At 61.2% G+C, this 12626-nt stretch overlaps 1 protein-coding gene across 2 annotated transcripts in view; it reads right to left on the bottom strand.

Moving 5' to 3' along the window:
* OSBPL2 (oxysterol binding protein like 2) overlaps nucleotides 1-12393 on the bottom strand; it is a 40005-nt gene extending 27612 nt beyond the window's left edge. The window contains exon 1 of one of the 2 annotated variants that reach the window (XM_045980612.1): nucleotides 12372-12393. The gene's annotated coding sequence lies outside the window, so the exon portion shown is untranslated. Of the gene's footprint in view, nucleotides 1-9274; nucleotides 9399-12371 lie in introns of those variants that run through there. The other variant, XM_045980611.1, reaches the window with a different exon arrangement.
* Between the last annotated feature and the right edge of the window lie 233 nt (nucleotides 12394-12626).

The following is a 12626-nucleotide window of genomic DNA, read 5'->3' as shown; positions in this document are numbered from 1 at the left end:
GCCTGCCGGCCCGCCTGACCTCATCCCAGAAGAGGGCCCCGGCCACCACCTGGGGCCCTGCAGCACGTGGTCGTTCACCGAAGGGGCTGAGCTGTCTGGGGCGCTGGACGTGGGTCTCCCACCCCCAAATCTGGCCCACACACCCTGCAGAGGGGAGCACAGGGCCGTATGCGTAAAGGCGTCCCCACCCCCCTCAGCAAGAAGGTGATGGAACTAAGGGACACTGAGGCTTTGTAACTCAGTCCTCCACCATGATACACGGACACACAGCAAGTCAACTGTTCAAGAAACAGCATCGAGAAGGCAGAGTTTAGTATTTCCTACATATGTTCTTCTTCGCAGATTTTATTGGGCATTCAGAAGACACCCATGAAGGCAGTATTTCAGGAAGGACTTTCTTTCTTTCTTTTTTTATTATCTCTTTCTGTCCAACTGTCCCTCTTCCAGCTGCAGAGAAAGTCCAGGAAACGAAGCCTGTACTGCCCATCGTCACTGGCCTCCTGTCATCTGGCTGTCCTTCTGCACTGCCCTCGGGCCCTAGAGTGATGCCACGGGGCCTCACGGAGGGAGCAGAGGAAGGAGGCAGAGGTCCTGACCCCTCCGTGGGGGGACCTCCCGCCACGCGCCGCACTGAATCCTCACGCCCAGACTCCTCGGGGGGAACGCCAGCCCGTGACCTCACCATTCCTCCCAGTCTCCCGCAAAAATGCCTACTCCCTTGAGAAGAGCCACGGCTCTCTCTACCATGTGCGCCGGCTGCCATCTGCACGGCCGGGAGCCTGGCTCCACACAGAACGTCCCGTTGCCACTTGTACAAACACAAGCACACTTGAACAAACGCCACTCCGGTCTTGCAAACCCAGCTGTACCACGCCCTTAGAAAACCAGATCTACTCACACGGGCGTAAGGGACGAGCTAAGGGACCCGGACACTGACCTTCATGGTCAACTCACCAAAGAGATGAACCGTGCGTTATTTCTCCTCTCTATGGAAAACAGGCAAGGCGACCGAGGTGTGACCTTCATAAAGGAAAGGGACACCAGCGATATGAACACTCTAAAAGTACTTTTGCGGGGCGCCTCGGTGGGTTAAGCCTCTGCCTTCGGCTCAGGTCATGATCTCAGGGTCCTGGGATCGAGCCCCGCATCGGGCTCTCTGCTCAGCGGGGAGCCTGCTTCCCTTCCTCTCTCTCTGTCTGCCTCTCTGCCTACTTGCAATCTGTCTGCCAAATAAATAAAATCTTTTAAAAAATAAATAAAAAATTTTTAAAAAGTACTTTTGCAGTTCAACATCAACTGTGAATTTCAACTGTCCAAAATAATAGAAATTCTATTGAATAACTTAAAAACGCACTGGCAAGCATCAAGCCGACGGGTGGTACGCGAGGACACGGCACTCCGGACCACGAGCCACAGGCTGGCGGCGCACACAGAGCCAGCCCGCAGCACCGGTCACACACGTTCTTCCCGAGCACACACGGGACAGTGTCCAGCAGATGCTGCATGTCAGGCCACAACCTACATCTCAACAGGTTTTACAAAACAGTCTCAGGCAAAGCATCGCGTCAGCCTAAAAGGCGATGAGTTAGAGATCAGGAAGAACAGGAAAACTGGAAAATCCCCAGACCCGCGGGGACTCAATGGTGGGCTCTGGAGCGAGAGATCAAAGAAGAAACACAAGAGCAATCAGGAAATACGTAGAAACAAAGGAAAATGCACACAACCACGTCCACAAACCCGGGCGGCGCAGCAACGGCAGTGCCGGCGGGGCTCCATGAGGCAACACCGACATCAAAAAATAAGAGAAAACTCTCGCACTAAGGAAATAGAATCAACACCAAGGTTAGCAGAATGAAGGGAATAAGAATAGAAACACCGAGAAAAACCAATGAACCAAAAGCTGGTCCTCTGATGAGACCAACAAAATCGATCACCGCGGGAGACCGACGAAGAGAAAGAGACGAGTGTGCGACAACCGGACATCGCCACCGAGTCCGGCAAACAGACGGGGCTGCGGCGAGCCCGCGAGCACCGACACGCCGGCCACCGGGATACTCCCGCTGAAGTGGACAGACTCCCAGAAACTCTAGATCCACCAAGACCAACTCACGCAGAAACAGAAAATCTCTGACCAGTCAGGACACTGACTCCGTGACCAAACGTCTCGCGGTGCAGACGAGCCCGGGTCTGACGGCTCCCATCACGCCCGTCAGCAACGGCGGTGAGCGGGCAGCGGCCACCTCCACCAGCAGCCACAAGGCTCTCGTTCCCCGGTGGCTATTAAGGTCAGGCCGAACGCTTCTGGAAACCGGTGCACGTGCACAGTGCAGAGGACACGGGGAGCCTCAGGCTAGTGACAGAGCTGACCCAAAGTCCCCGCCGCCGCCCCGCAGGGCCTCTCCTTCTCCGGGAGCCACCCGGCCGGCAGATCCCCGGAGAGATGCTCCCGCGACACTAAATTGTTACTGGGGATGCAGCGGGCGCCGACACGGGAAACACTGTCCTTCCTGAGTGCGAGCCACACGCTTGGCTACGAGTGGGAAGAAGAGACAGACAGAGATGGGAGAAGGAACTCAGGAAGAGGGAAATCAAGGTCACCTGGTGATGTTAACACGCCAAAGGAGAAGGCCGGCCCTGAGGTATACCACAGCCTGCCGGCTCTCTCCACCCGGCAGCCCCTGAGGCAGGAGTGAGGGGCCCAGAGCCACCTGTCCCTGTATCTCCAGAGACCTCACCCCTCCCCACAGCAATGCCACTGTGGGCAGACAGTTCTTGGCTACACTGTCCTTGTGGTCATTCATGTTTTAGTGTTTTAGTCTTTAAGCGTCCACTTTGTGCACAAAACCTACCCGTCACCTGGATGCCTAAAGACCCTCATCCTACCGATGCCCTAAGTGCCACAGTTCCCAGCTTCTTTCTTCTGTAAAATACCAAAAACAGGGGCGCCCGGGTGCTCAGTGGGTTAAGCCTCTGCCTTCAGCTCAGGTCATGATCTCAGGGTCCTGGAATCGAGCCCCACATCGGGCTCCCTGATCAGCAGGGAGCCAGCTTCCCCCTCTCCCTTTGCCTGCCTCTCTGCCTGCTTGTGATCTCTCTGTCAAATAAATAAACAAAACCTTTAAAAAAAAAAAAACACCAAAAACTAACGGAAACAGGCTCAACTGCACCGGCTCCAGAGCCACGGCGCAGAACCTGCGGCCTGGCTAGAGATGTACTCGTCTGTTGGGTCTAGTGCAGTAGCCTGTGAGCACCTGAACCGCAGCTGCCTTGTCCGACAAAGGGAAGGCTTACTTTTATGTAATGCTAACGGACTGAACGACTTCCGCTTCACCATCCATCGTGGACGCAGCACTCCAGGCCCTCACTGGGTGACCTTCTCGTGGACCACGCAGCAGCCCTGGAAAGCTCCGGGGCTCCCGCCCACAGAAGCACATGGAAAGCAGGCGGCCAGCAGAGCAGGGAGGGGCGGAAGCAACAGACTGGACCCACTGGCAGCAGTCCTCCCCAAACCCACCGGTTAGATGCGACACAGCAAGGACACTGGGCCCAGGCTGTTTATTCTCATCTCCAAGCCCGCCTGGACGGCTCCACGCCCACGGAAACGTGCCCACTGCCACCCGCGAAGGAAGCTCAGGCCCTCGATCTCCCACAGCTGGTGGACGACCTGCTCTACTCACGCAGCCTCCGTCGCAAGGTGAGTGGCACGGGGCTGTGTAACCCCCGTACCCCAGGCACCTCTCACACCGGGTCTCGGTGACCTCGGGCAGGGGCGGAGGCGGGCCCTCTGGACACGAGAACTGTGGGAACGTGGCTCCGACCGGGGGCACAGGATGCTCCGTGAAGGGGCCGGGAGCCGTGCGTTCTGACGCGTGTGGTTCTCCGTCTCTGCCTTCCCCAGGTCTGTGCCACCAGCACGGCGATCAGCGGCCTCACACTGGACAGGATCACAGGCTCCGCTCCAAGGGCAGGTTTCAGCTCTGCTCCGGCACAGACGGACGAGCAGCAGCCCGGACCGGAGCCAGCGGGGCCCGCATCCACACTGGGGTCCCGCCCGCGGTGGGGTCAGCGGCCATCACGCCGGGCCTGTGGGACCTGTTAGCGGTCCGCGCAAGGAACAGCGCCAAGCCCTCACGCTACGCAAGCAAACGTTCGTGCCCATCGCCGATGGTGTCCCCTTCTCCGTGCCAGCAGGGGCACCTTGAAAGGCAGGTGGAGGGTAGACCGGCCGGGCCCCAGGAGCGGCAGCAGCCACAGCGGGGGAGCCGTACTCCCCGCGGGCTCAGCAGGCACGAGCAGAGCGCCCCGTCACCCTGACCCCCTCAACCCAGCGGCTTATCGTTCAGCCGCGAGCGCCAGAAACGCCCCGCACCCCGAGGTGTGAACCCGGACCAGGACGCGCGCCAGCTTTCTCCACACGCTGGTCTTCACCCGCCTCGTCGTTCTGTAACACGGGAAAACGCGGTTCCAACCCACAGCCCACGAGAGTGCGTGAGGATACTCTGGACAGGGAGCTCGACCCCGGTCTGCAGGCTGTGCTCGCAGAAAACCACCGAGCAGCCACCATGCCAGCGGGCCCGGTGCAGGGCGCTGAGAATCGGAGAATCTGCAGGGAGCGTTCCCCACCCCCGCCACAGCAGGCCCGTCGGAACGGGAGAAGGCCACGCGCGTCCCGGGAAGCCCCGATCCCGGAGAGCTGAGGCTGGGCCTTAGAACTACGCCTCTTACAAAATCGCGCAGGCTTTTCCGACGAGAAGCCAGACGGAAGGACCCCATGATGCTAACCCGGGAGCCCTCCACCCTGACAGGCCTCAGCATTCAGCCCAAAGCCCAGCTACCACAGAGACGGAAGCCACAGCACCTCTCAGGGAGCTGGGCCCCAGCACAGGGGACCCCTCCTGCCACCCTCCCTCCCTGTGGCCCGCCCTGCACTCCCTCTGTGGACTGAGTCTCTGGAACACAGGTGCTCAGTGCCCAACCCAACAGGATCCTCCTCCCTCCCCGCGGCCAGACGGCGTCACCACACGCTCCCCACTCCTCCTGTCACTCCGGTCATTCTTCACGGTGCCTCTTGTCACTCTACCGGTTTCCAGTTTGGACGTCAAATCGTAGTCCCGCTGGTTTCAAGGCAGCAGAAGTCACCTTCCAGCGAAGCAGGGGCTCGAGGTGTCGGAATGCAGCTCGTCTCCCCCACGGCCAGGCTTTGGGCAGCCTCGTCTGTTCAGTAACACAAACGGCCTTCCTTGCCCCGTGGCCACCGCAGGCTTCTCTAGAACCTGGATTCAGTACAGCTTCCCCATAGACCATTCTCGCCCATGTCACGCTCTCCCCAGGACTCCTGCTCCAGCCTGGAACAAGCCTTACTCTGGGCACCTTATAACCCTTCGTGAAGGTATGAACTCAGCAGTGAGACAGGCCCGTCCACCCAGACAGTTCCCACTGCGGACAGGCCACAAGCCTGGGGACAGCCCCAGATCCTGAGCACCCAGGGACCCAGGGCTTCTGGAACAGACCGTCAGGCTTGGGGGGATGAGGCCCAGAAGAGCACCCCCCTCCACCCCACGCCGGTCAGGCCCCAAGGCTGTGCGTCTGGGAGCCAGTTCAGCCAGGACTGATCCCACAGCCTGCGTCTCAGAACAACCCTGCTGGCACTACCTTGACAGAAAGACGAAGCGAGCAGAGACGCGGCCAGCCAGGATCTTCCAACATCCCGCTTCTTCAGACAGTCCTCTTCATTTTTTTAATTAAGTTTTTTTTTGGGGGGGGATGCCTAGTTGGTTCACTCAATTAAGCGTCTGCCTCACACTCCAGCCCCGATCCCAGGGCCCTGGGATGGAGCCCCACATCTGGCTCCCTGCTCAGGGGGGAGACCGCTTCTCCCTCTCCCCCTCCCCCTTACTCCAGAGCTCTCATGTGCTCACTCTCTCTCCCTCAAATAAAATCTATTTAAAAAAAAGATTTTTTTTTTTAATTTTATTTTTAAGCTACCTCTACACCCGGCGTGGGGCTTAGAACTCACCATCCAAAGATCAAGAGTCACAGGCTCTAGCGACGGGGCCAGCGGGCACCCCAGATAGCCGTCTGTGAGAGCCTGCTTCCCTGTCTAGCTCCACACAACGGTTATCATATTTGTGTGACCTGAAGATCCAATGGAAAGAACGGTGATTTGAAGTCCGGCCAGATAACCTGAAGTTGCTTCCTGAGCTTCAGAGAAAAAGCAGAACTGCCATCAAGTTCACAGACAGTCTACGGGGCTCTCAACCACATTAAGGAGAGCTGCGGGACGGTCCGCGCCCCACACCACGTCTGAGTCTGGGCTTCACCTCAGCCTGAGCGCCACGGGCTCCAACACCAAACCCTTGGAAAGAGCAGAACTTCCAGCAGACACACACAGCAATCACCCCCGCCAAGACTGCGTTTAAAGCGTTAACCTCAAACCCAAGACGCGACCTCTGGGGACGGAAGTACGTTTTCTTACTCAGGTCGAACACGAAGTCTCCCGCAGTCTCAGGAAGTCGTGCTCCAGGCTCAGAATTAAGCCTAACACGAGGCAACGTGCACTCGACAGTAAGCCCAGGGTCTGCCCGCACCAGCCTGGCGCAGCGGCGATGTCCATGCATGTGCAGGGCCCTCCGCTGTCCCAGGGTCCTCCCAGGGCCAGGGGTGTTGGCGTGAAGTCCTGTACGACCCCATCTCAGTAGTCGGAACTGGAGAGTTTCCTGTAACTCGTTTCAACAGAACGTAGCCCTGCCGACCAAAGATGTCCTTGGCTTCACTTCTAACCCGCATCCACTTGTGTCTGTGCGTCACGGTCAACGTCAACGCTCCACGGTCCAGGAGAGAAGATGTGCAGAGCACCCGTGACAATGCTGGGCGCTCGCCATGGCACGGTCTACACTGACTATGTCCCTCACAGTAGTCTGTTTTACAGCTACAGACCCTGGGAGCACAGAAAGAGAAAGGGAGCACCCTGTCCCCACTCAAGAACCCACATGTCCCTGGCCCTGGGCACTCCCCGCTGCCCCTGCCCCCTTCAGAGCGACCCAACTCTCAAATGGAGCACGTCAGCCACCTGGAGGGCCCACGTCACCGCTCTCAAAGATGGGAGCCCCACCTGCCTCATATCCGCCAGAGCCAAATTCCCAGGAAAACATGAGGCCCTGGCTTTCCAGGAAATGGAAATACTAGAATAGTTTGCAAGAGACAGCTGACCCCTGTTGAAGACAGCACGGAAGTCCACGACAGGTTTCAAAACCTTCCCCAGCAAAAAAACAAATGTCACTTTTATAATTAACTGGAAGTAATAAAATCTTTAAAGACTCGTTTGCCAGCATTCCCTAGAGGGCAGAAGGCATGGCTAAGGGACTCGAGGGTGACAGTCAAGTGGTACCACGAGACGGAGGGTCACACAGAGCACCAGGCTGACCCCTCAACACGCCTGAGGCAAGGAACGCCCGAAGCACAGGGTTCACAGCTACAGCAGGAGGGGGCTCAGAGCTGAGCGCGGATCACTGCCTCGACCTTCTGGGCATGTGTCCCTCATCGACCCACTCCTCTAACTTGGCCGTCCTTGCAGTGCCCCGCGGCCACCTCGCTGCTCACCAAAAAGCTGGCCGGCAAGGGGACTATTTCAGCAAAATCTGGGACAGCCGGATGAAGAATTAAATACTTTATTTTAGAAGAAACAAATTGGGGGCGCCTGGGTGACTCAGTGGGTTAAAGCCTCTGCCTTCGGCTCAGGTCATGATCCCAGGGTCCTGGAATCGAGCCCCGCATCGGGCTCTCTGCTCAGCAGGGAGCCTGTTTCCTCCTCTCTCTCTGCCTGCCTCTCTGCCTACTTGTGATCTCTCTCTGTCAAATAAATAAATAAAATCTTTAAAAAAAAAAAAGAAGAAGAAACAAATTGGTTTTCTAAACCCTCGTGCTCACAAGAAATGGCAATCTGTCAGGTGGATAGCGAAAGCAAGCAGCACAATTCGACACAGAGTAACGCAGCAGCGCAATTAGAATATTCCAAAAGAAAACGAGTGGAGGAGACTGTAAAAAGGCAGTGCGGGGACACGGTTCAGGTGTAAACTCGAGCCAGCCCGCTTGGGTTCGAATCCCTGCCCGCCCCCACCACGGCGGCTTGGAGTAAGTCACCCACAGTCTCCGTTCCTTGGTCTCCCCAAGAGCGCACGAAGGCGGCGGCCCCCCGGGAACGGAGGGCGGGCGGTGCAGCCGTCTGCGGAAAGCAAGTGCTACGGGGACCGGCCGCCCGAGTCCGGAGCTGCCGTCCGTCCACACAAGGGCGCGGGAGGCAACCGGGAAAGCCGCTCCCCGGAAACGCAACCGCCCGTGCACCGCCGCGTCCCCGACGGCAGCACCGCGCCAGGCACCGCAGGACGAGGCGAGGCCCTGCCGCCTCCTGCGGGAACAGGGGGGCCGGGAACGGGCCGTCCCGAGCATCCACCGCGCGCCGGGCTGGGGCGGGCGGGGGCCCCGCGGGTCACCGACACGCGCTCCCGGGAGGGGGCGGCCGCCGGGGGCCGGGACGCGCAGCCCGCAGGCGCGTCGGGAAGGGCCCCCCCGCCTCGCCGCCCAGCCGGGAGCCTCGGGGCCGGGTCGTCCCAGCACCCCCGCCGGGCCGCAGGGGTCAGGCCGCAGCAGGCAGCGGGCCCGGCGGGGCGAGGCCCGGTCTGCAGAGGCGCCCGCGCGGCCCGGGAAAGGGGCTGGCGCCGCCGCCGCAGCGGGTCGGGTCGGGTCGGCAGCCGCGCCCGGGCGGGCCCCCGGGGCAGAGGCGCGGGCGAGAGCGCGGCCCCCGGAGCAGCCCCGCGGCCGCACAGCCCGCGTCGGACTCGGGCGCCCTCCGAGCCGGCCGCGGGCCGCAGCCTCCTCCCACAGGTGGTCGCGGGCGGCCGGATCCCCGCGGGCCGCTGCCCTCCGCGCGCCGCGCGACCCCCGAGCGCGCCCCCGCCCGGCCCCGGGCCCCGCCGCGCAGCCCACCCGGCTTCCGGCGCCGCAGTTGCCCGGCGACGCGGGGCCCCGCCGCCCCCCGCCCGCCGCCAACTTTCCTCCCAAGTTTCCCCGGGGCCGCGGGCCGGCGGGCGGCGGGGCGGGCGGCGGGGTCGGGCCGGGCTCGGGGGCGGGGGCGGGGCCGGGTCCCGGCTCGGCCGGCGGGCGGTGGGCGCGGGGGCCCTGGCTCCCCTCCCCCTCCCCGGCCCCGCCCGGCCTCCCGCCCGCCCGACGCCCGCCGAACCCCGCCGACGCGGGGCCCTGGGGCTCCCGGGCCGCTCACCTGGACCGCGGTCCCTCCGGCGCCGGCCGAGCCTCGCCGCCCACCCCGCCCCCGCCCCGCAGGCCCGCGACCCGCTGACACCGAGGCGGAAGTGCGGCCGGCCGCCGGGCAGACTGACAGCCCGCGCTCGCCACTCGCAGCGCCCGGCGCCAGAGCGTCAGCCGCCGTCCGCCCAATCAGCGGCCGGCGCGAGGGCCGCGCCGGGAGGCGGGACTATGCTAATCGTTTAACCGGAGCGGCCACCCCCCCCTTTGCCCCTCGAGAGTTCCGAACTTGCGGAGGAGTGACGCCACGGACAGCCAGTCAAAGCCTGGAGAGGCGGAGTTATGCAGATATTGACCCTAAAGGGGCGGGAGAGAGGGAGGAAGGGGCGTGGCTGGAAGAGTTGAGTTTACAAACAGCGAGTCAGGGGGCGGGGCCGCTCCCTGCGCAAGTAGCTCAGCGCCGGCAGTTCGCGACCCCTAGGGACGGGCGGAGGCGGGAGTCATCCTGCCAAAGCCGCGCCCCTCAGCTCAGGCGTCTCGCAGAGCTCCCCATCGTCCGCCTTCCTGGACACACCATTCATCCCTCGTGGAAACCTGGCACCAATTTACCCTCTGGCTGCACCCCTGACAGTTCATTCCTCTGTTTAAAACCGCCGGTCTAGGGCACCCGGGTGGCTCAGTGGGTGAAGCCTCTGCCTTTGGCTCAGATCATGATCCCGAGGTCTTGGGATGGAGCCCCGCATCGGGCTCTCTGCTCGGCGGGGAGCCTGCTTCCCCCTCTGTCTCTCTGCCTACTTGTCATCTCTGTCAAATAAATAAAATCTTTTAAAAAATAATAAATAAAATAAAAATTTAAAAAACACACCGCTCTGTAGTGGCTCCGTGATTGAGCCCAGAAGCTGCGGAGTCAGACCCTGAGCTTGCGTCTGTTTCAGCTGTGTGGCCTTGGGCAGGCGTCTCTGAGCATCCAGATCTTCCTCTGCAAATCAGATTTTCCCACTCTCGTCCCCTTTATACCTGGGTCTGGTTTGGAGTAACAGGAACAAGGCGAGTTGCTCAGGGTCAGAGCAACTGGTTCAGGAGTGAGCAAGAGACCCTGTCCTGGCCATGAGGGTCAGCCCTGGGACTTCTGCTGAGGGGTCAGAGAGCTCAGGCCAGAAGGGAGGCTGAGCCCAAATGACTCTCCCGTCTACCCACAGACCTCTCCAGAACTGGGCCGGGTGAGGGAAGGAGACTGTGTCTGAAGCCACCCGTGGGCATTTTGCCACTGTGAGGGAAGGAGCCACCAGGGAAGGATGCCAGCTCAGAGGAAAGCGAAAGCAGATCTCCTGGGTCACCTGGGACAGCTACACCTGAAGCAAGCTCTGTCCTAGGCTTTTCGGTTCTATGAGCTTTTCTATTTTCTTTGCTGCTTAAGTCTGTTGGAGTACAAAGGAGTACGGGTCCCTGCAGCCCTGCGAGTACGCACACATTACCCGCGACCGTGCGGCGCATGGAAACGGCCCTCTCACCGCCGCCCCTTCCACGAAGCCGGACCCACTGGAGCCTCTGCGCTCCCTCCTCAGAACACGAGTCCTCCTTTCTAGCAAGACGGACGGACAGACAGACAGGTCGCCCACAGGGAGTAGGGGTGCCTTGAGGGCATGGGACAGGTCTTGACTGCCCTGTAAAGATGAGGGCCTGAGAGCATGGGTGGGGTCTCTGGCGGGGCGGGGCCCGGACTGCATTTCTGCGCCCAGAACACCTGTCATCCCCCATCCCAGAGGCTGGCCCGGCTTGGTGGTGGGCCCTGTCAGCAGCGCGGTGCCGCCGGCATGCTGGGACTGAAAAGGAGCTCTCCCTACCTCTGCTGTAGAGAGAAACCGGGAGGGGGTGGGGCCAGGCCTCGGAAACAAAGGCGTTGCCATGGTTACCCCTGAAGAAACCGACCCCAGCAGGCGCGGGAGGTGCTTGCAGGCCCCCAAGCCAGGACAAGGACAAGGCCTGTTGCCATGGAGATGCTCCAAAGCTTCCCTTGTGGGCCTGGCCCAGGTCCAGTGCAGGGTCCCGAAACCACCATCCGTCACCCTGATGGGTCTCTAAGAGTCTGACCCAATGCAAAGGACATGCCCCGAGGGGTTCAACCTACTGGCCTACCCCTCCACCGTGACCCCCAGGCTGAGCGCAACATCAGACACCTTACTGCCAGAGGAGAGGCCAGAGTGGACAGAGGCTCCTGTCTGCCCACGGGCCACCCCGTGGCTGAGCTCGACCACCTCTGCCCTGGCCGGGGGTCGGGAAGGGTCTGGCTGCAGCTGGAGTGTGTCAGTTTACCCGCTCTAGACGGATGCAATAAACCGAAGTCCCGGGGCCAGCTGCGGCCCTCCCTGCTCCTCACGGCCGGGACCGAGGGGGGGCCCCCTTCTCGACGGATGGCTGGAAGGACGGTGCGTGGGTCCCAGTCATGATCTAGGTCAAAAGGCTGATTCCAAAGGCTGAATTCTCTAAGGATGGGACACAAGGCAGCAGTGCAAGAGGCGACAGAGGGTTTGGGGCCGCGCAGCGATGGTGGCGGTAAAGACAGGGGCGTTCCCCAGCGCCCAGTGGCTTCTGTGCGCCACGGCCGGTCAGGTGGACTCTGCATGTCGGCCCCACTGTGCAGAGGCACAGACTGAGTCTCAGGCATGTAACGTGACTCACCTCAGGCCTTCAGGGAGGAAGAGGTCCAGGCACTACGGGGTCCTGCAGACCCGCGGCCCAGCATGGGCCAAGAGCTCGTTGGAAAGGCCCATGCTTCTAGGCCTCTAGGCCTGGGGTCCGCCCCTGAGTAAGATGCCCTGGTGTTCCTGGGTGGCGGGGACCTTGAGGAGGGGCGCTCATGGAGATGTCAACTGACCGATTACCTGCCTGGTGGCGGGGGCCTTTTCACAGAGCCTCCTCCAGCCTAAGCACTCAGGCCAGGCTTGTCTCCCAGGGTCCTCTCTGGAGGGCTCCATCCATGTGCGTGCTCTCAGAGCTTTGAGAAGTGCTGGGCTAGTAGAAAACTTTCAGGGTTGACTGTTCCCACTGGAACTGCCCTCAGACCAGGCCAAGCCCAAGAGCGAACCCCGTAGTCACGTCTGCCAGTCACTCACCACCCCAGAATTGGATCCGTCCTGTCCCGGCTCCAGCGTGAGCATCAGCTGATACGACGACCCACGTGTCCTGTGGGTGGCTGACCCGTGGATCCGGAGCCTGGCGTGCTGGGCTCCAGAAGTCCCAGCTGTGGGCGCCTGCGCCCCGACTCTGCCCTCAGGAAGCACATTCACGTGCACTGTCCTCCTTCACGTGGTGGCCTCCTCCCATCTGTGTCACCAGGAGAAGGCAGAACAGAGACGATGGCTCCACCT

Source organism: Meles meles, chromosome 16 (genome assembly GCF_922984935.1).
Source record: "Meles meles chromosome 16, mMelMel3.1 paternal haplotype, whole genome shotgun sequence".
Taxonomy (NCBI): Eukaryota; Metazoa; Chordata; class Mammalia; order Carnivora; family Mustelidae; genus Meles; species Meles meles.
Note: the sequence above shows the minus strand (reverse complement) of the source record. Positions and strands in the feature narration are given on the sequence as shown.